A 23,697-nucleotide genomic window follows, 5' to 3' on the forward strand; every position below is an offset into this window, starting at 1 on the left:
GGATGAAATATAAATAATGACATCAAAATAGTATATATTCCTCTATTGTGATCTTTCAGATTTAAATGCATGTCTCCTCGGGCTAATAACTAGTAAGTGCTATAATGTCAAGATGATAGATTGATAGAAAACTGGCCATGCTGTGTTAGTGGCATCTTAGGATAGCTTAGCACATTTCAGATTTACTACCTTTACTTCTCTTTGACATTTTTATTTCTAGACAACAGAAATCGAATAATTACTTGAAACGGAAGCAACAAGTCCTTTCAACGTTTGCTAGATCTCTTGAGGTACATAGCAGAGAAAATGTGCAAAAATCTAGCGGCCCCTGTGTTCTTGGGGCCAGAGCGAGGAGGAGGCTAAGTTTCTAGCTTGGTGGCTGACACAGGGTGGGGTGGCAGGCTTGGCCGGCATTGAAGCAGGAGCATCCGGTGCGAACAATGAATCATTGGTTGTTCAACAATAGCTGTAAATCTGAACTCTAGGGGCTTAAAGGGAATTTAAGATGTAAATGATTAACCAGATATTGAAGTCACCTGGAAGAAGTAGATCGTGACTTAGTCATGGTTTGACTCAGGTATTCCTGAGTGTATCCTTGAATTCCTCTCTGTGTTGCATTTTACTGACCTAGATATCATGGGTATCAAAATAAAACAATAGGGACGCCTGGGTGGCTCAGTGGTGGAGCATCTGCCTTCGGCTCAGGGCCTGATCCTGGGGTCCCGGGATCGAGTCCCATATCGGGCTCCCTGCAGGGATCCTGCTTCTCCTCCCTCTGCCCCTGTCTCTTCCTCTCTCTGTGTGTATCTCTCATGAATAAATAAATAAGATCTTTAAAAATAAGTAAATAAATAAACAAAGCAATAAAATCTAAAATTGGCAACATCTACCATGCTCATAAGCATTGGATGGATATTTACCTATACTTGGTAAGTGCTTTATCTACTTTTTTTTTTGTATTCCTCTTTAACCTTCATAACACCGTATCTGGTAATCAATTGTCCAATTAATTGTGCCCATTTTACAGAAAACATTGGGACTGGAGTGCCTGATGTGGTTTGGTGTCTTCATGTAAGGAAACAGACTGGTCATCTGGATCACTCTGACTGCCTGTATTGAGAGAGGCTGTAATGTGATTTTCATGTGTGAAATCTTCTAGCCCTCCAAACTAGACATGTGTGACCTGGTACACTAGGAAACATGGACCATAGATGTATTGGTCTCTGCCCAATAAAACATACACAGCTGCTTTAGGGGATGAATAAGGACATGGCTACAGAGAAAATTTAGGAAACATTATAAAAAATGGGAACCTGAGAGATTCCCTTTTCTATAGACAGAGTAGGACATCAGAAGTTAGTTTTGTTTAGTTTTTAGTTTATGTTTATTTAATTTATGGATTTTTTTTTTGTCATATGCTCTACCTAAAGAAAATAGTATGGAAGATTATGGGAAAGTTCAGTGTAAGAAGCTTTTATTAGTAGTCATAATCATATAGTATATTTTCATAAAAGGCAATCCCAAATACTTCACGCAGCGCTATAAAAAATACATTTGGAATTCTTAATGGAAAATAAACTATAATAATTTCATAGTTAAAATAGAATCATTTTCTATGTTGTTCCTCAATAACCAAACTCTATTGTTTTCCTAAAGAAATGAGGAAAAGTGTATAAGGAATCTGGGGTGTTTAAAAGATAAAATGATAAAAAGCCTCAGTAACAGAATGAAGGCTTCAGGGCAGGATGAGGGGCCACACCTAAAGGGTAGTAGAGTTCTTCTCAGTAGAATTCATCCAGGGGGTTTGGGCACAGAACCTTTTAGAATAAAAGACTGAAAAGGATGAATAAGGGCCCAATTGCGATGGAGATTGATTCTAAAATATGCAACTACTCTTTAAGTTGTAAAAGAAGTGGATGGGGGAAATCTCTGCTGCTGGTCTCCTCTCATATTCTGATACTTTCCCCTGCCCCTTTCTTAGGTCTGGGCCACTCTTGCCCCTCGCTCCCTTCTCTCACACTGATTACTCTCTTTTCGTGTCCTGCTAATTTTCTTTTCTTACTCTCTTTAATTATTGGCTTATGAAATTTGCCACATATCTTAGTGAACTTGGGAGTTCTGAACAGGAAACTTAGTCCGGAAAATACACTGATGAAGAAAGAATTAGTCGTCTAAAGGGCTGGCCCACCTCTCATCAGGTGCGCTGAAGGAGGGAAGGAGGAGTGCCTGGCAGTGAATTCTCTTGTGGAGAATTCTCGAAAGCTTTCTGGGAACAAGACCATGGGCTTGTAGAACATGAAGCATCTTACAGGGAAGCCAGTATCTGCACTTTCCAGCCACAGGCTTTTGGCTGTTTGTTCTTTAAAAGTCATTGTTTAAAATTTCAACTTACTAGAAAGCAGCCTTAGAAAGATTTCTTTGAAAAAAAAAAAGGAAAAGAAAGATTTATTTGTCTATCATCTATCATCTCTCTTATTGTCTTTTTTTCCCTATATCCGGGCTTGTGATTGCAACTTAAAGAAAATTATCTAAAAAATAAATAAATAAAAATAAAAATAAAAATAAAAATAAAAATAAAAATAAAAATAAAAATAAAAATAAAAATAAAAATAAATTAAATAAATAAATAAATAAATAAATAAATAAATAAATAAATAAAAGAAAATTATTAAAAGTAGCATACAGTAAAGGGGTAGTAATTAAAGACACAAAATTCAATTCCTTAGATATCTGTTAGCAAACAAAAAGAAAGGACAGCATACCTCCTGGAAGCTGAAACTTGAACATAAAATCTGAAAACTGAAGTGCCTTCCCACTTCTCACTTGTAAGAACTGCATGGTTTAATTTTTCTTCACGTGTGCACATGAGCGTGTGAGCTCATTTTCTGTGTGTTGATGTCTTCTCCCTGGATAAAAACTTTAATATGCTTACAAATAGTTTCTCCTGCAACACAAAGTTAGCTATGGTGGGTCTCTGGGTTACTGTGGCCCTGACTCTTCTCCTGCTCAAACAGATAATTCAGCTCAGGGGTAATACTGCTGACATGCAGATCCCTTTTGTCTCATTTTCTTTCTTTTTTTTTTTTAATAAATTTATTTTTTATTGGTGTTCAATTTACCAACATACGGAATAACACCCAGTGCTGATCCTGTCAGGTGCCCCCCCCAGTGCCCGTCACCCAGTCACCCTCCCCCCCGCGCTCCTCCCCTTCCACCACCCCTAGTTCGTTTCCCAGAGTTAAGAGTCTTTATGTTCTGTCCCCCTTTCTGATATTTCCCACACATTTCTTCGTTATTAAGTGAAATCAACTAACTCTGTAGCCAATTAGATGGACTGGTGCCCATCTTTGAGCCAATCAGCGTTTGTCAGTAGGTCAAGTTATAAAAATATTCCTTAGGGCTGCCCTTTTAGTGGTTCCAACAGGCACGGCATGTCTCAGAGAAGCTACTAACAAATGGATAAAGCAGACAATTCAATTACATGTCTATGGTATATTTTTGCATTGCGTTCACACATGCATGTGACCAGTGAAGACATATTCAGAATATCAAAATCCTCTAGAATTGTCTAGAGATTTATAATGATTCAATGTACATCTATTTAAACACATTTTTTAAAATCTCCCTATTTGAGGAGTTTCCTCTAGCTGTGCTGTGAAAGATTATGAAATAAACCAATAGTTAATCAGAATATCTCATTATTAACTGAAAATCATCCCAAATACTCCATATGAATAGACAAAGAGAGAAAATATCGTAAAAAAATGACTAATGGGGAAACAAACAGATATCAAGCAGACTCTAAATACATAATGTATAATTACATTTTGCAGTGATATTCAAGCAAATTGGTGTATTAATATTGTTATGCTTATCACAAATAGCAAGAAAATTAATTAAATGAGAGTGAAACATAAATACTACTCAAATTGCCAAACCAGCATTACACAGATTTAGGAAATGGTTTTAATAAAAAGTTGGCACTAATAATTCTTTATGATGTGTAACTGATTTATGTACAATACAGATATATGTTTGGTTACTTATTGCTTTCAGTATTTTATGGTTTGGTGAAAGTGTGCACAGGAAAATGCCCATTGAGGGGCGCCTGGGGGGGCTCAGCTGTGGAGCATTTGCCTTCGGCCCAGGGTGTGATCCTGGGGTCCCGGGATCGAGTCCCACATCGGGCTCCCTGCAGGTAGCCTGCTCCTCCCTCTGCCTGAGTCTCTGCCTCTCTCTCTGTGTGTCTCTCATGAATAAATAAATAAAATCTTAAAAAAAAAACGCCTATCGAGGTGTCCTTTATAAACTCTATCTGATAGAAATACTAACATCTATTCATTCAGTATGTTTCAAAGTATACTGGTTTTAATTTGGGAAATGTCATGAGTAGAATGCTTAAAGTTCTACAAAACATCTTCAACAGCTAGTCAAAAATAGCAGTAGATGGACAATTGTCCAGGTAAGCACGTCACACACACAACATGCACACATGCATGTGCGCACACAAACATGTGATACCACCATGAAGCAGGCCCGAATCCTCTGTTGCATTAAATGAGATGGAATAGCAAATGTGATATTTAATGCCAGAACTCTGTTAAAAATTCTTTAATCTGAAATTTATTTGAAGCCTATCCTTCTAAGTAATCAACATGGTAATTATTTCAAGAATCCAGCTTTTTTTAATAATTATCTTTAGAAAGACTGACACTTAAAATAAATGGATAGTATCAGCTATATAAATGCTTACAGTATATTATTATACTTTAAAATTTTATTCATGGCAGTTTTGTACAACCCAGTTGCTTATAATTTGCTATAATTGCTCCTCAAATAGAGCATTAAGTTTTATGGCTTCATATTTTCCTTGACTAAAAGGCTTTATTACCATAACAATGCACAGAAAATGGAAATATTGATACCCATAACCTCTAAGTACTGTTTGCTTATTATTTAATGTACGGATATGCAGCTTAATTCTAAATGAATCAGAAAGTGCCAAGGAGTTTTGTTTTGTTTTGTTTTCTCCTCCTAACGTATTATTTCGGTCCTAATGGTCTTAGCACTCTTAAAGAGTAGAAACATTCTATTTTATTACGCATTTTTGTGTATAACAAGGAAGAGGTCTCTGTTAATACCTGAAATAAAAAGAACAGTGTTCTAATTTAAACCTCGGTTTCTTATTTTTCCACAGACCGATGCCCTTTGTGGGAGCATAGAAATTTATAGCCGAGCTCAGATCTATTAGGATCAAGACATAAAAGGAAAAAAAAATGGTCTTTAGTGCAGAGGGAAATAACCTTTTACAATATTAATAAAGGCTCTCTATACTTACTATATTTCTTTGACCTATAATGTCAGAAATATAGATTACACCCTTAAATCATGCACTTCTAGCTTCATACCAAATTTGCACCATTCGGCTTTATCACAAATGTGTCCAGATTTTTACAACATCTGGCACATTTATAGCAATTAGTTCTGGGCAGGCTGTAGTACTGCCAGTCTCAATTGCACAGTCCAAGAACATACACAAATTATGATTAGTAATGATTTATTCAATGATGAAGTAATTCATCTTAGTCATTTAAAGCCTAAAACTATAAGAGTTGACAGTTGTGATTTGTGCTGTGGTTTTCTTTGATATCATCAAGTTCTTTCTAAATGCTAAACCAAATGGATACAAAAAGTGAAAAGCAATTGAAGTAAATACTATGCCACAGTAAGACGTTCTCTAGCCTCATGGGATAAAATGATAAAATCGCACCAATTATACTAATTTTTTTTTCAGAATAGATGAGTAAAGCACAGTGTTTGCAATACTCTGTGAGCCTGTGTAAATTTTGATTAATCCGATTTTATCACCAATTGGCTAAAAGCCTTCTTTCATTTATAAAGAGTGTCATATATAAAAACCTCATAAAAGATTTGAATTATGATTAACAATGGTGATTTTTGGAAGCAGAGAACTATGATTCATGATTTTTCTCTGCCCCCTATGTTGAATGTCCTTTCTCCTCTTTCTGTGCCCATCTACACTCTGCTTATGATGATGTTCTGTAAGGTGCCTTCCCTAATATCTTATTTTGCCCTGATCACAGAATTTGGAATTTATTGCATTTATCTTGGTCTAACTATTACTACTTCATTTATTTATTGATGATAATGCAACGTTCTTCATTAAATGTCCAATCATATATATTCTGTATACTTGATAATGTTGACTATGGTAGGAAGTACTTAATAGGTACTTTAATTTTTTTTTTTTTTTTAATTCTGGGGAAGACACAAGTGCTATGGTTTATTTCAGCACATCTTCAGAAGAGTAAGCATTTTTCATGACACCCTGCTAATAAAATTTGCAATATGATCTCAGTCTTAAAAATCTATGCAGATGTCCAGTGAAAACCGGTGCTCCTCCTCCATCCCGCACATGGACAGGGGCATGAGACTGATGATCTCCAATGGAGGGACATATGTCATCCCAATTCTCTCCTTCCACTTGCAGAGGGCCTGTCATTGGATCATAGCTCTGGGAGACAGCTGAACTACTGGGTCCTGGGTGGTCATGAATCATGAATTCTGTCCTGGAAGAGAACACTCACTGATTGTTAACACCCATTTTGACTTTACGTAGATGAGAAATAATCTTACATTGTGTTAAGCTACTGAAGTTTGGGAGCTTTTCCTTTCGAAAAGCTTTTATTAGTATAGCTAAACAGGGATCATCATTCTTATTTTTATCTTTAAATTGGATTGCTTTTATTTTTGTAGTCCTAAATGGGCCTCTACTATTTTATTGAGGTTCAGGTTTTCATTTTATGTATTACTTTGTTATAATAAAATAAAATGAAACATATCCTGATGGAAGTCACCTTCCATGTGTAAGAAGAAAGACATTTTTCATGTCAGTGCACTTCTAGCTATGTGGATACTTTGATAAACAAGCTGATCTGGATAAAATCACACTTGACTTTGGTCTACATCTGACCTGTTGTTGGATGGTTCCAGATCATCATGGCTCTAGTACTGACCTACAAATTCTTACTACATCTTTTCAATTCTCTACAAATTCTTACTACATCTTTTCAATTCTCAGGGACAAATTCATTATCTGTATTCTTTCCTTCCATTATTTTTTCTTATTGAGGTATAATTGACAAACATAATCAAATATATGTATATATGATTTTATATATATATATATATAATATATATATATATTGAGGTGCACACTGTGGTGTTTTAATATATCATACATATTGTGAAATAATCACCATAATCAAGCATATTAGCAAATTCACTACTTCACATAGATAGCATTTTTGTATGTGTGAGAACACTTAATGATCTACTCTCTTAGCAAATTTCGGGTCTACTGAACAATATTACTAAATCCAGTCATCACATGCTGAATATTAGATCCTCAGAATTTATTTACTTTGTATCTGAAAGTTTGTACCCTCTGGAACACATGTCCCTATTTCTTTTACCCTTTAACACTGGAAAATCACTGTTATATTCGGCCCTGTGGGTTTGACTTTTTAAAAGTCTCCATAGAAATGAGGTCATATTGGGTTCGTCTTTGTGGTCTGCTTTATTTCACTTAACATAATGTCCCCCATTTTAATCTTTATTATTGCAAATGGCAGGATTTTCTTCTTTTTTATGGCTGAATGATACTCCGTTGTACCACGCACACCACAATTCCTTTTTCCAATCACCCACTGATGTTTCCATATCTTGGCTATTATGGATAGTGCTACGATGAATGTGAGAGTACAGATATCTTTTGAAATACTGACTTCAGTTCCTTTGGATATATGCTCATAAGTGGGATTCCTGGATCATACGGTAATTCTATTTTTAAGTTCTTGAGTAAAACCTCATACTGCCTTCCCTAATCGCTGTACCAATTTACCTACCCACCAACAAAGTGCAAGGATTCTCTTTTCTCTACACCCTTGCCAATGCTCATTTTGATAACAGCTATTCTAATGGCTGCCCAGTGATATCTCATCGTAGTATTGATTGGCATTTTTCTCATGATTAGTGATGTTAAGCATCTTTTCATAAACCTATTTACCTTTTGTATATCTTCTTTAGAAGAAATACCTATTAGGGTCTTTTGTCCATTTTAAAAATTTAGACTATTAGGGCAATTTTATGTTCACAACAAATGTGAAGGTAAGGTATAGGTATTTCCTTTATAACGTCTGTCCTCTGCACACGTAGCCTTCCTCAACCTCCTCCAGCCGACTGAGACATTGTCTGTAGTCAATAAACCCACATTGACGCATCATAATCACCCAAGGAATAGTTTACATAATGATTCACTCTTTGGCTTCTGTATTCATCATCATGGTATCATACACACTATCTTCACCATTCTGGCTCTCCCCGCCTCCCCACTCCCAAACCTGGCAAACACTGATTATTATTATTTTTTTTTTTACTGACTCTATGGTTTTGCCTTTCCTAGAATGTCATATGGATGAGCAGTGTGTAGCATTTTCAGATTGGCTTCTATCACTTACTAATATGCATTTAAGTTCCCTCCATGTCTTTTCATAGCTTGATAGCTCATTTCTTTTTTAGCACTGAATAATATTTCATTATGTGGAAGTACCACATTTTTTTACCAGTTCACCTACTGACAGCCATTTTATTTTGAAAATTACAAATAGAGCAGCTATAAATATCCATGTGCAGGTTTTTGTAAGGACATCATTTTCAACTTCTATGGGTCAATAGAAAGGAGCACAATTGCTGGATCATAAGAATCTGTTTAGTTTTATAAGAAATCGAGTAACTGTCGTCCAGAGTGGCTGTACCGTTTTGCATTCCTGCCAGCAGTGAGTGAGAATTCCTGTTGTCCACATCGTCACCAGCATTTGGCATTCTCATTGTTCTGGCTTTTAGACATTTTAACAGCTGTGCAATAGCAACTTGTTGTTTTAACTTGTTTTTCCCTAGTGACATATGGTGTGGGCTATCTTTTCATATGCTTAATGTCCTCTATCTTCTTTGGTAAGGTTTCTGTTCAGATCTTTGGCCCATTTTTGAATCACATTGTTTATTTTTTTGTTGTTTCAATTTAAGAGTTCTTTGTATATTTTGAATAATAGTTCTTTATCAGATATGTCTTCTACAAATATTTTTCCCAGTCTATGGTTTGTCTTTTAATTCTCTTGACATTATCTTTAACAGGGCAGATGTTTTTAATTTTAATGAAGTCCAGCTTGTCAATGATTTCCTTCATGCATTGTACCTTTGCTGTTGTAGCTTAAAAAGCCATTATAATCCTCAAAGTTACCTGGTCTTTCTATGTTGACTTCTAGGAATTTTACAGATTTATGTCTTACATTTAGGACTGTGGTCCATTTTGATTTAATTTTTGTGATAGGCAAAAGGTTTGTGTCTAGGTTCACTTTTTTTCATGTGAAGGTCCAGTTGTCCCAAAAATATTTGTTGAAAGACTCTTTTTTTCCATCTTATCACCTTTGCTTCCCTGTCAAAGATTGATCGGTTCACTATATTTATATGGGTCTATTTCTGAGCTCTCTAATCTATTCCATTAATCTGTTTGTCTATACTTTCACCAATAAAACACTCTGTTGATTACGATGGCTTTAGAGTAAGTCTTCATGTCAGATAGTGTCAGTCTTCCTACTTTGTTCTTCTACTTAATTATGTTGGCTCTTCTGGGTCTTCTGGCTCTCCATATAAACTTCAGAAAGAGTTTGTTGATATCCACAAAATTACTTGCTTGAATTTTGATTTAGATTGCATTGAATCTATAGATAAATTTGGAAAGATCAGAGATCTGGACAATATTGAGTCTTCTTATCTGTGAATATGGAATATCTCTCCACTTAGTTCTTCTTTGATTTCATTTGTCAGAGTTTTATAGTTATCTTCATAGAGATCTTTTACATATTTCTTTTAGATTTGTATGTAAGCATTTAATTTTTTTTAAGATTTTATTTATGTATTCACGAGAGACACAGAGAGAGGCAGAGACATGGGCAGAGAGAGAAGCAGGCTCCATGCAGTGAGCCCGATGCGGGACTTGATCCCAGGACTTCAAGATCACAGCCTGAGCCAAAGGCAGACATTCAACCACTGAGCCACCCAGGCATCTCTCATTTGGCTTTTGATGCTAATGTAAGTGTATTGTGTTTTCAATTTGAAATTCCACTCCATCATTATAGGAAAATAGTTGACTGCTATATACTAACCTTGTGTCTCACAACTTGCTATAAATGCTGATTAATTACAGGAGGGGTTTTTTGGGGGTCAATTCTTGGGATTTTCTATACATATAATCAGATAATGTTATCGGCAAACAAAGAGTTTTTATTATTCTTCCTTTCCAAATTGCTTTTATTTTATTTTATTTTATTTTATTTTATTTTAATTTATTTTTTGTCTTGCATTAGCAGTAACTTCCAGTGTCCTCTTGAAAAGGAACAGTAAGAGAGGACATCCTTGCTTTGCATCTGATCTTAATGAGAAAGCTTTAGGTTTCTCAGCATTAAGTATAACGCTAGCTATAAAATTTTTTTTAGATATTCTTTATCACAGTGAGAAATTTCCTTATCTACTTCTAGTTTACTCGGAATTTTTATAATAAATGGCTGTTGGATTTTGTTAAATGCTTTTATCCCCCGTCTTTGTTGAAATGATCATGTGATTTTTCTGTCTTAGCCTATCAGCATGATGGATTACATGAATTGATTTTGGAATGCTGAACCAGTTTTGCATACATCAGATAAATCGCACTTGGCTATAGTTTATAGTCCTTTTCACACATTGTTACATTGAGTTTTTAATATATTGTTGAGGATTCTTGCATCTGTATTCAAGAGACATATTGGTCTGTAGTTTTCTTGTGAAGTCTTTTCTGGTCTTGGTGTTAGAGTAATGCTGCTGGCCTTATAGGATGAATTAAGAAGCCTTCCCTCTGGGGACGCCTGGGTGGCTCAGTCTGTTAAGTGTTCCGCTTTGGTTTCCTCTCAGTTCATGATCCCATGGGTGATGGGATGGAGCCCTGCATGCTCCACATTGGGCTCTGTGCTCAACATGGCATCTCTCTCCCTCTTCTTCTACCCTGCCCCCCATTTGTACTCCTGTGCTCTTTCTTTCTCTTTCAAATAAAAAAATAATAATAATAAATAACTTTCAAAAGAAAAAGAAGCAGCAGCAGCAGCATTCCATCTGTTTCCATTTTCTGAAAGAGAATGTAGAGAATTGGTATAATTTCTTCCTTAAATGTTTGGTAGAATTCACCAGTGAACCCATCTGGGCCTGGTCTTCCTCTTTGGGAAGGTTATTAACGATCAATTTGATTTGTTTAATAAATATAGGCCTTTTCACATAAACTATTTCTTCTTGTCTGAGTTTTGGTAGATTGTAACTTTCAAAGAATTGATTCATATCATCTAAATTTTCATATTTGTGGCATAAGTTGTTCATAGTATCCTCTTCCCATTTAAAATCGGATTATTGATTCATGTATTTACTACTGAGTTGAACAAATCTCTCATGTATTTTGGTTATTAACTCCTTATAGATACATGGTTTACAAATGTTTTCTTGTATCGTGTAGGTTGATTTTTCATTTTGTTATTTTCTTTGATGTGAAGAAGCTTTTTAGTTTGATGTATTCCCAATTTTTCTTTCTTTTGCTGTCTGTATCCTAGGTGTTAATATCTAAAAATTCACTGCAAAAAATAATGTGAAGGCATGTTTTCTTACATTTTCTTCTAGGAGTTTTTTAATTTCAGTCTTACACTTAAGTCTTTAATTCCAGGATACATTTGGTTTATTATGTAAGATAAGGATCCCATTTCATTCATTTGCATCTGGATTTCCAGTTTTTGCAACACCATTTATTGAAGAGATTGTCCTTTTCTTATACTTTATTCTTGGTGAATTTGTCAAAGGTTAATTGACCATAGTTGTGTGTGTGTTTACTTCTGAGCTCACTATTCTGTTCCATTGGACAAAATACTGTTTTTATGACAATGCTATATTATTTTGATTAATATAGTTTAAAAATAGTAAGTGTGATGCCTTTAGCTTTGCTCCCTCTTCTGAGTTTGCTTTGGCTCTTTGGGGTCTTTTGTGGCTCCATACAAAATTTAGGATTTTTTTTTTCTATTCCTGTGCAAGAATCATTGCAAATTTAAGAGATTATTTTGAATCTATAGGTCACTTTGTGTAGTATAGCTATTTTATCAGTATTAATTCTTCCTATACATGAATAGGATATCTTTCCATTCATTTGTGTCTTCTTCATTTGTTTCATCCATGTCTTTTAATTTTTAGCACACAGATTTTTTACTTCTTTTAGTTAAATTTATTCCTGGGTATTTTGGTGCTATCATAATGGAATGATTTTCAATTATGAAAGATACATAGCAGCTCTTATACTATTTGTAAGTGGAATTATATTCTTGATTTTAGTTTTGAATACTTCACTGTTAGTACATAAACATGTAAATGTTTTCTATTAGCTGATTTTGTATCCTGCAGTTTTAATTTAATTATTAGTTCTAACAATTTTTTGGTTGTACCTTTAAGGATTTCTGTATTTAAGATCATGTTATGTGTAATTTGAGACAATTTTACTTCTCCCTTTCCTATTCATGTATTTTATTTTGTTTTACTGTTTTTAAAATTTTATTCATTTTTGTTCCTAGTTTCTCTGGCTGAAACTTCTTGTATTATATTTGAATAGAGGTGGTGAGTGAAGGCACCATTGACTTATTTCTGACATTATGAAAAGCTTTCAGTTTTTTCATGATGAAGCCCACCTCTTATGTCATCTGTAGGCTTCTTTTTATGGCTTTAATTTTAGTGAAGTACATTCCTTCTATACCTAATTTGCTGAGTTTTATCTTGAAATGATTTTGAAGTTTATAAATCTTTTTTTTTGTATCTATTAGATCGACAAATGATTTTATTCTGTATTCTGTTAACGTGGTGTATCCCATGATTCAATTTGTGCATATTGAACCATCCTTGCATCCCAAGAACCAATACTACTTTAAAATGGTGTACGATCCTTTTAATGTGCTATTAAATTCGATTTCCGAAAATTTGTTCAGAGTTTTTGCATCTGTGTTCATTAGGGATATTGCGCTAAAGTTTTTATTCTTGTAGCATCCTTATCTGGCTTTGGCATGAGGGCAATTCTGGCTCTGTAAAATCAGTTTGGAAGTATTCCCTTCTCATTCATTTTTTGGAGGAGTTTGAGAAGGATTGGAGTTAATTCTTTAAATGTTTGGCAGAACTCTTCCATGAAACCATCTGGTTTAGGTTTTGGGGGGAGGAGGAGCTAGTTTTTGATTACTGCTTCAATCTCCTTACTAGTAATTAGTTGGTTTTGATTTTCTATTTCTTTATAATTTGGTCAGTAGGTTTCTAGGAGTATGTCCCTTTTTTTCTAGAATATCCACACTATTGGTATATCATTGTTTATAGCAGTTTCATCTGTTTCTTAGCATTTCTAAGACTTGTGGTACCAGTTATAATATCTCCCCCTTTATTTATAATTTTGTTATTTGAGCCCTGTCCCTTATCTTTGGTTTGTGTAGGTAAAGATTTGTTAATTTTGTTTATCTTTTAAAAGCTAATTCTTAATTTTCATTGGTTTTACTTTTTCATTTTCTATTTCTTTTCCTTATTCTATTCTTTGTTATTTACTTCCTTCTCTTAACTTTCAGCATAGTTTACTCTTTTTCTAGTATCTTGAGGTATGAAGTTAGTTACTTACTTGAGGTGTTCTGTTTCATTTTGTTTTTTTGTTTTTGTTTTTGTTTTGTTTTGTTTTTAATGTAATAATTTACCACCCAAACTTCTTTTAGAACTGTTTTTTTCTGTATTCTGTAAGTTTTGGTATGTTATGACTCCATTTTCTTTTGTCTCAAGGTACTTTCTGATTTCTTCTTTGACTTGTTGGTTGTTCGTGTGTTGTTTACTTTCCGTGTGTTTGTGAATTTTCCAGTGCTGTTGCTGTTATTTATTCCTAGTTACATGACACTATCGTCAGAAAGGATACTTGATATGATTTCAGTCTTCCTAAATTTGTTACGACTTTTCTGTGGCCTAGCATATGATCTGTCCTAGAGACTGTTCCATGTACACAGGAAAAGAATATGTATTCTGTTATTGTTGGATGGAATGCTCTATAAATATCTATTAGGTACATAATTGGTTATAGAGTTTTTCAAGTTCACAGTTTCCATATTGATTTTCTTTTCGGATTATCTGTTTTTGAAAATGAGGTATTGAGGTCCTCTACTGTTATTGCATACCTATTAGTTCCTCCTGTTACGTTATTATCTGATTTATATATAAACTAATACTGGTTGCACATGCAATTACAATTTCTATATACTGCAATGGAATGGCTTTTTTTATTATGTAGTGATCTTATTTGTTTCTTGTAGCAGATATTAACTGAAAATTTGTTTTGTCTAAGAACAGCCACCCCTGCTCTCCTTTGGCTACTATTCACCTAAAATTTCTTTTTCTGTCCCTTCATGTTTAGCCTATAGAAATCTTTGAAGCTAAAGTGAGATTCTTGTAAGCAGCATAGTGTTAAGTCCTATTTTTTTATCCATAGCCACTCTATATTTTTTAATTGAGTAATTTAACCTATTTATATTTAATTTTATTATTAGTAGATAAGGATTTACTATTGCCATTTTGTTCATTGTTTTCTCATTGTTTCATAATTTCTTTTTTCCTCTCTTGATGTCTTCTTTTTGAATTGTTTTTGTTGTTGTACTATACTTTGATTCCTTTCTCTTCATCTTTTGTTTCTACAAGTATTTTTGGTGACCATCATGAGGCTTACTATACCTAAGAGTCATAAAACACTATTTTAAACTGATACAATTCAATTTCAATTCCATACAAAAACTATCCTTTACTTCTCCCACACTCCTCCTATTATACTATTGATGCTACAATTTAGTATTTTTAGATTATGTATCTACTAACAGATTATTATAGCTATAGTTGTTTTTATTTTTAAAGATTTTATTTCTTTATTTGAGAGGGAGAGAGTGAGTGAGTAGGGTAGCAGCAGATGGAGAGCGACAAGCAGATTCCACACTGAGCACAGAACCCAAAACAGGGTTCAATTTCACAATGCTGAGATCATGATCTGAGCTAAAATCAAGAGTCAGATGCTTATCCTACTGAGCCACCTAGATGCCCCAGCTATAGTTTTTTTTTTAATTCTTTAACTTTTATATGATAGATAAAATTCATTTAAATAACACCATTACAATAGACAGAATTCTGATTTTGACTACATATTTATCTTTACCTATGAGTTTTTTAATTTGTATGTTTTCACATTCTTATTTAGTGTCTTTTCATTTAAATGTGAAGATTTTCTTTAGTGTTTCCTATAGGTCAGGTCCAGTGGTAACAAACTCCTTTAGCTTGTGTCTGGGGATGTCTTTATCATTCCTTCATTTCTAAAGAGCAGCATTTCTTGGTATATTCTTATTTGGCAAAAATTTCATTTTTTTCCAGTACTCTGAAAAAAAAAAATATTTTCACAAATACACTGTTGTCCACAGATGGCTGCCAAATTTTTGTTTTTGTGAAGAGATGTGAGTAGGAGACCTCCTATTTCACCATCTTGCTAAATATTCTTTTTGATTGCATTTATCTGGGTAATTGTAATATTTCTTTATTTTAATTTATATAGGTGTGATCACAAATTACTCTTGTGGTGATGGGAAAATAACTAACCTTGCTCTGCAAGCACTGATTTTTGTTTTGTTTTAATCATCATGAGGAGATTCTGCTTACAGACTTACCATGTTTTTTCCTTGGTTGGTAATTTTCTGAGCTCCATCTTTATAAGGCAAACAAAGGAAAAGTCATAGATGAATTAATTTTTCTATGTTAACTAAAGGCAATGAGTGGAGAAATGTTGTTTTAGGTTGAGGTGTTCTACTTAACATATGGACCAAACATGATTGACATGTCCATCAGAGACAACAGGTAACTGATTCTTTCTAGAATTTAGCTCCTCAGAACTGCTCCCCCACCACCTCTGACATTGTCCTAAATAAAAGTTTCATTATAGCCTTGTTTTTGGTTTTGAAGGGGGAAATAATGAAAAACATTATCAATAAATAATTTTTATTGATATTATAAAAATCTAATAAAAACAGAAAGAAGATAAAGGAAACCTGCACACAGATGAGAGCAATAGTAAAATAGTAAAGGATATTAAGACAAAGTTATATCAAACAGGGTACTTACAACATCCAACCTCATTAGCTGGGAAAGCCTCATGGAGACAGCCAGGCTGGAGTCCTGAGCGGGAGGCTTGGGCAGAGCGTTCTCCTCTCAGGTGAGACTTTCAAATGACCATCACCATAAGGGCCATATTTATAGGGCGAAGGATGGGGCTCTGAAGTTGCACATTTGTTTGCCTATACACAGTTTGGAGTGAGGTGGGTTATCATGTCTTTACATCTTCAAGGAGCCTGGGCCATGTGTGCTTGCCTCCCCTCCTGGACTCCATTCCAGGGATCCAGCCCAGACTGGAGCCAGAGAGGAAGCAAAGCAAATTTTGTAGCTCTTGGCATCCAGACCAGAAGAGCCAGTTCTGACTTGGAGGCCAGCTAATGTCAACTAACCAGGCTGCCGAGGTCACTTACGCAAACACAGGTCTCAGAAACAACTTTCCTTAATCTGCAGACGTGCAGGCCTAGGTGATTGGTTATAGAGGACAAATCACAGAAACCTCCATCCATACAATATAACCTTAAAAGAAAGTCCTCCTCTTCTTTTGGCCCTATTTTAGTAATATTCCTGGCCATTTTTAGATACTAAAAACATGGTATAATTCTTTGTTCCTCTCTCTTGTCGATTTAAGCCCATGTGGTCTTCAAATCAATCTCTCTCCCTCTCTCTCTCTCTTTCCCTGTCTCTCTGTCTCTCTCTCTCTCTCATACAAACGCACACACACGCACACACACGCTCACCCCTGGCATGCCTTAACTCTGCCTTCTCCATTCAGATGTATCACACATCTATTCCCTATAATTTTTGAATATTCCTAAGTCCAAAATAGGATCACAGAATTTTCTCATTAATAAGTTACTTCATAGACTCTCCCCCATAAGACTGTTAACTCCGACACTTCAGAGTCTGTTTCCTATCTCATTTTGGTGCTTCTATGTCCAATATGGTGCTAGTACTCAGAAGCACCTGTGGATAAAGAATCTCATCATCAGGAAATCTGAAAGCCTTGTGAGACCTGAACTTCAGCTTTAGGGCCACGTCGCCCTGTCACCTTATTAATGAACTTCCCAGCTCCCTAACAGAGTTTAACTAATAACTCTGGCGCCTAGAAATTCTGGCATTGGCTTTAGTCAACTAGAATCTATAGAAGTGTTTTGGTAAAGGGAGAACTTGACTGTTTTTAAGGTCATATTGCTGTCAGTGCTTTTCTGTTTATCCTTTTTTTGTAGTTCACTTGGCTTTTGACAAACTACATTGCTTTCTAATCTAACAGCTTCTACTATTTACTGTGTTTTTTTCTCAGCTTGTCTTCAGCTATTTCTAGAGTTCCTGTCTTCTGATTCTTCTGTTATTTCCGTGGGAAATCTATGTCTCTAGTTGTACTTCATAAGACTCTGTCAATCCTCAGTTGCTATAATGACTCTATTATTACCTGCTCTTCACTGATGCTGTTTAGATTTTTTGTGTAAGGCTATATGACATGTAAAGAGACCACACTTGTTGTCATCCGGCACTGTGATGGAGTAATAATGGAGGATTCCTATTTTGGGAGTATCCAGTGATGTTTTAAAAGTTAATAACAGGCAGAAGTCCCAGAAGTTGCCAGTAGTAGGAATGATTAGAATAATGCTTGGACATGAAATATGTGAGGCAATGCTACTGAACCGAAAATAGAACCAGTGAAATTGGAGTCACTAAACTGAAGTTTACTATGGAGGTTGCAAAAGCTCAAGATCATAAGTCAATTTATTTTTTTAAAAGATTTCATTTGTTTATTCATGACAGACACAGAGAGACAGAGGCAGAGACACAGGAAGAGGGAGGAGCAGGCTCCATGCAGGGGGCCCGATGGGGGACTCGATCCCAGGTCCCTGGGATCATGACCTGAGCCAAAGGCAGACGCTCAGCCACTGAGCCACCCAGGTGCCCCAAGTACATAAATGGATATAGAAGAAAACTGAGCTTATATTCAAAAGCCATGTATAAACAGGGCCAAATTCAAGGTCATAGGTAAGACTCATTAAGAATTCCTTGAGTTAACTTACTTAGTATGAAAGAATCAGAGATTCTGTGACACAGAAAGAAGTAGAAAGATAACTTACTTTACCCTCTGTTGCCTTTCGTAGGAACCTGTATGTGATTACCAAGCACTGAAAGGGAATTCTTAACCAGGGAGGATAAGCAGACAAGGAACCAGAAATCCCAGTGTGCTAACTCAAACTGCAACAAAAATTTAGTCAATAGGACCTGCAAAGGTAGTTAGAGGAGCATTCTCTTCTCCAGGAATATTTTTTCTTCTGCTGTTTTCCTTTCCTTTTTCTTTCTTTCTTTCTTTCTTTCTTTCTTTCTTTCTTTCTTTCTTTCTCTTTTCTTTCTTTCTTTCTTTTTCTTTCTTTCTCTTTTTCTTTCTTTCTCTTTTTCTTCTTTCTTCTTTCTTTCTTTCTTTCTTTCTTTCTTTCTTTCTTTCTTTCTTCTTTCTTTCTTTTTTTCTTTCTTCTTTCCTTTCTTTCTTTTTCTTTCTCACCTCAGTATTCCCTGTTTTAGTAGACCACCACACCATCTTAGAACCAACTCCAACCACTTGCTACGTAGGTTTTTCTCTGAGATACATGGACAATGAAGAAAAGGAAGATGTTTTATCATGACGATGAAGCAGTGTGGCATGTTCCTGTCATATGAAGGGCCATTTTCCCTTTATCTGATGTTCCCTGGAGAGTATTTCTTTTCCTAGGAAGGAAGTTTTATATCCATCTTTGGATAATCAGTTTCAAGAGCACAATGGTGCAAACACATTCTTTCTTTTCATGATTGTGCACAGTTCTCAGTTCCAGTTGAAAAGACCTTTCTTCCTGGTTTTGTACAGCACTGAATATACTGTCAATAAGTCATAAAAATTTCTGCAACTTTCTTCGCTTTCTATTCTTCTGCGATGCATTACATGTCAACATAGTCAGTGAATGAGACAAGTTAGACATATTACATCAGGAGACTAAATCTCTAGGGTTGATGATATCCTTAGGGCAAGGTGCTCGATACTCTGACAGGTGCCTTTCTTAAATTAGACTTTTCCTATGTGCCACATTCTCTGTAGCCACTCAAGAGCAGAGGCCGTGGGATCAGATTGATTTTTGGACTGCTATCAAATATAAATAACAATTAACTCCCATGTCAGCTTCTAGCAGGCAATCACAGTCGCAAGATGACTGCACTTCAAGAGAGAATAGAGACATCCTCCTTTGGGCTGAATGATATAAAGAGAGCTATATGTCAGGATCAGAAGAATATTTCTACAACCCCACTGAAATCCTCCATCATTTTACCGGACAGAACTCTAATTCTAATTGCAGGTTAGAATCTGTTTATGACAGAGCGTCCTCTTTAAGGTCTAAACTCCTTGGCATGGCTTGAAAGGAACGTACTGATCCAAAGATACCTTTGTAACCTCATCTCTGGCTAGGCTGCACAATGCCATATATTGTAGAAAAATGAATTGTTGCTTTCTGATACGACTGCATAATTCCCACCCATAAGCCTTTCCTTATATTTCTTTTGGGAGAGGCTCGGTTCTCTGTTTCACAATTAACTAATTTATTAGATTTCAATTCAGCTGTAAGTTTAAAGCGACTAAGAAATTAAAGTTTGTTAGCTTATTTTAAAAAATGGTTTAAAATGCAGGGAAGAAGGTATAGGGTCAGGACTGGTAAGATGTGTTCATTAATATCAGATAAAGAACTTGACTTCTTCTTACTTGTGGCCATGGCATCTTCAGTATATGCCTTTCTACACAGTGGTTCAGTACAGTCACTCAAGCTCCAGCCACCAGATTGGAAAGAAGAGAGGAATGGACACTACCTTTGAAGACACTTTCTAGAACTTTCATATTCCACTTAGGTTCCATTTGTCATACCTTATTTACGTTACCATATATAAGCTATAACAAAAATATAATCTTCATTTTGGATGTTCATGTGACCGGATAACATGGTGGTGATATATTGAGAAAGCAGCAGAGAATGGGGTTTGAGAAACAACTAGAATATCTACCCCAGCAAGTTTGTGAACTTTCCCAGCTATTCATGGTCCCTGGAGCGAAGCAGATTAATCTGCTATCCATGTTCAAATAGAAATTTGTTAAAGCATTATTTTGCCATGGTGACAACCATTCATGTTCAGTTAAATCTTAATTACTCAAAAAATGAAAAATTTGACCTATATATGAAAGAAATGGAGATTTTGTCAGACATGTGACCTTGCTCTACTTTAGGAAATATTATCTGTGTGTGTGCATGTGTATGTGTGTCTGTTGGTCTGTCTCACACACACAACCTATTCTGAAGTTCAAAAGTTCAGTTTCCTTATTTAAAGAAATCAGTAATAGCTACTTTTCTGTATCCTTCTTGATGTTTTAGAGATTTTTAAAATGAGGTAACATAGGAGGAAGTGTTTTCTAAATTGTAGGGTATATTAATTATCTTTTAAAAATGATGGCCAGGTAAAAAAATTGACCTTAGCATACTCCAGCATTATGATTCTCTCAGGATAAAAATGAAAAAAGCAATCAGTGTTCTATTAATTCACCTATAGATCAAGAAGATTAGTATAGATGAATTTATGTTTCCTTTGTTTATGCAGCAAATACTTTTTGAGCATCTGTTATGTTCTGGACACTAATTTGGGCCCTGAGCTACAGGAGATAATAAAACATGGAGGTTTCACTCATGGAGCTTATAATTGAGAGGAGAATACATATTCAAATAATGATGAAATATGGCAGAATTACACATTGAAGGAGACGTATTATCCGAATGTGTAAAAATGGAAGATGGGAAATTGTAGGGGTATGTAGGAAATTATGGCTTTCTGAAGCTGTGATGTCTCAATATAAATTTGAAGGCTAAGAAGGCAGTAACTATGCAAAAAAATATATATATCTGTAGGTGGTCGGAGAAAAGGCGAATTCCAGGTAGAGGAAATTACATGTGTTAAGACCTTGAAATGAGAAGAGTCATAGGAGCGTTTAAGGGTATTGGCATGTTCACTTAGCTGATGGGAGCCCTGGTGTCCTAGTTTACAAAATAGCAATAATAATGAGTCCAAATTTCTTCAAGGAGAATAAAATATAAGATTATTTGTAAACAGTGAAATCTTACAAAAGGAGTGAACCTATTTATCTATTATAAATGATAAAGCTGTAGGTGTTTCATGCTTACTATGTGGTTTTCAACACCCCTGCTTTGCAGTTAGTACTTTACTTCGATTATGCTGAATGATATAATTTCTTTGAGTTTAATAGAAAGATAAAAATAAACGTTTAGGTTTGGGAGGAACTACCAATCCTAGAAATAGACATGGATGTCCTTTTATTGGTGTCATAGAGAGGAATCAGTCCCTAAGCTTTAAATAATCCTGATAATTTATTTATTTGTAAATTGTTAGTGTAAGTAGGAGGTGGGGGGGGGGAGGAAGGCCCAGCAAATATATCTCTAAACTCTACATCCTGATCAAACACCTGTATTCCCAGCTACTCTTGTGACTTTTGTGTTTGATGCAACACAATGAGATATTGCCAAGTCCTCTGCTCAAGACCACATTTCACTGAATTCCATTTATTATGATAGACTTTGTTCCACTGTAAGAAATACATTTGGTGACCACTGTATATTAAAGCTGTTTGTAGACCATACAAAGACAATGGGTTATGTCCTTAAGACCTTTAACTTTATCCCTAACAAGCCATGTGATTGATCAGATAAAACATTATTTTCTCCATGGCACTAAGGAAACATCTGTCGAGAAATATTAAATTGCATAATCATATAGCTTAAAAGAAGCAGAGCTAAATTTTCAATTTAAGTTTGTCTTCCTCTACATCCAGTGTTTGTCCTCTCATAATTAATAATCCTTCCCTCGGCAAGTTTCCCTTTATGCCTCCACCCCCACATATATTCCGCCGTAAGTTATATAAAGATTCTTGAGAAGATGTAATGGATTTGACTGATTTTGCTATAACTGTCCTCTTTAAAGCTGTGACACCTTAGGTTGATTTAGAGAAGAGAGAACCTGTTTGACTTGCAGAATCATGGATTTTTTAAATTAATATTCTGATACTTACTTAGAAGTATATCTTCTACCTAAATTTCAGAATGAAATATGTACATACCTATCTTTAATCCCCACTGATAAACCATAATCCCCACTGATTTAATGATAAATCCCCACTGATAAACCATAATCATTCACAAACTATGTTAAACCATGAGAGCTTTGAGCAGTGGAGCCACACAAGGAGGTTTTTTATGTCTGTTTCTTGGTAATTACTTATTCAAGAATAGTCTTTCTCAGGGATTCTTGGCATCTCAAGGTTTGCAACATCACCAAATTATCCAAATATCAGACATCTCTAGCCATTGTAGTCTTCAAGGAATTTGTTTTAATTCTCTGCCTCCCCCTCTGTAGTATGTAACACTGTGCATCCAATGTCCAAAGTAAAACAGACTTCATAGATCAGATAGGGAAGATATCATTCCTAGTAGTGCAGACAATTAAGAAAATAAACAGAAGAGATAAAGAGACATGATATTAATAATTCCCATAATCCATAGTTCACATAATTTAAGATGTATCTTAAAAAATGTGGCTGACATTTTCTTTTTCCAGCTAATATGACACTGCCTTGTAGCAATTGTAATAACAAAATATGCGATTCCTAGGTTTCCCTACTTGAATTTTTTTCATTTATTTTATGTTCATTATTTTCCTAAGTAAACGATTTATTTATACAACATCTTAAAGTCACATGCTACAAATTCACATATAATGCAATCATTTTCTAGCTATGTTTCTTGATAAGGACAAAAATAATTTTATAGATGAGACCACTATATACATTGCAGAATATTTAACGTTCCTGAATTTCCCTTCCAAATGTCATTGGCATGCCCCCATGTCAGTCATTGTGGCAACTTCTCACATACTTTTTTAAACATTCCCTGGGCAAGAGATACTACTCCCACTTGAGTAGTATCTGCACTAAATTTGAGGAGGACACCATGACATTCTTAGATTTGGAAGAAAGGAACACAAAGATGGGGATTATATTAACGTGAGCCTGGAAGAGCTCATACTTTTCTCCTCAGGAGATACAAATCTCATTGTACATGTCCTCGTTTCATGAATATAGCAAAAGAGAGAAGGGAGAGATTTGAAAGTCTGTTCCCTTTTATTACCTGTTTAGTTCTGTAAACTTCCCATGTTTGACTCCAATTCTTGAAAGCATTATGAGCATAGGATTTTATGGCCTGAGTTTTCCAGCAAATTAGGCAGATATATTTTAATTACTCTTAAATGGGAGTAGTTGTATACATTACACATTTTCCCTGTGAACAAGGAGAGACAGAGGAAGTTGAA

The sequence above is a fragment of the Canis lupus genome, chromosome 5, assembly GCF_003254725.2.
Source record: "Canis lupus dingo isolate Sandy chromosome 5, ASM325472v2, whole genome shotgun sequence".
In the NCBI taxonomy this organism is placed as follows: domain Eukaryota; kingdom Metazoa; phylum Chordata; class Mammalia; order Carnivora; family Canidae; genus Canis; species Canis lupus.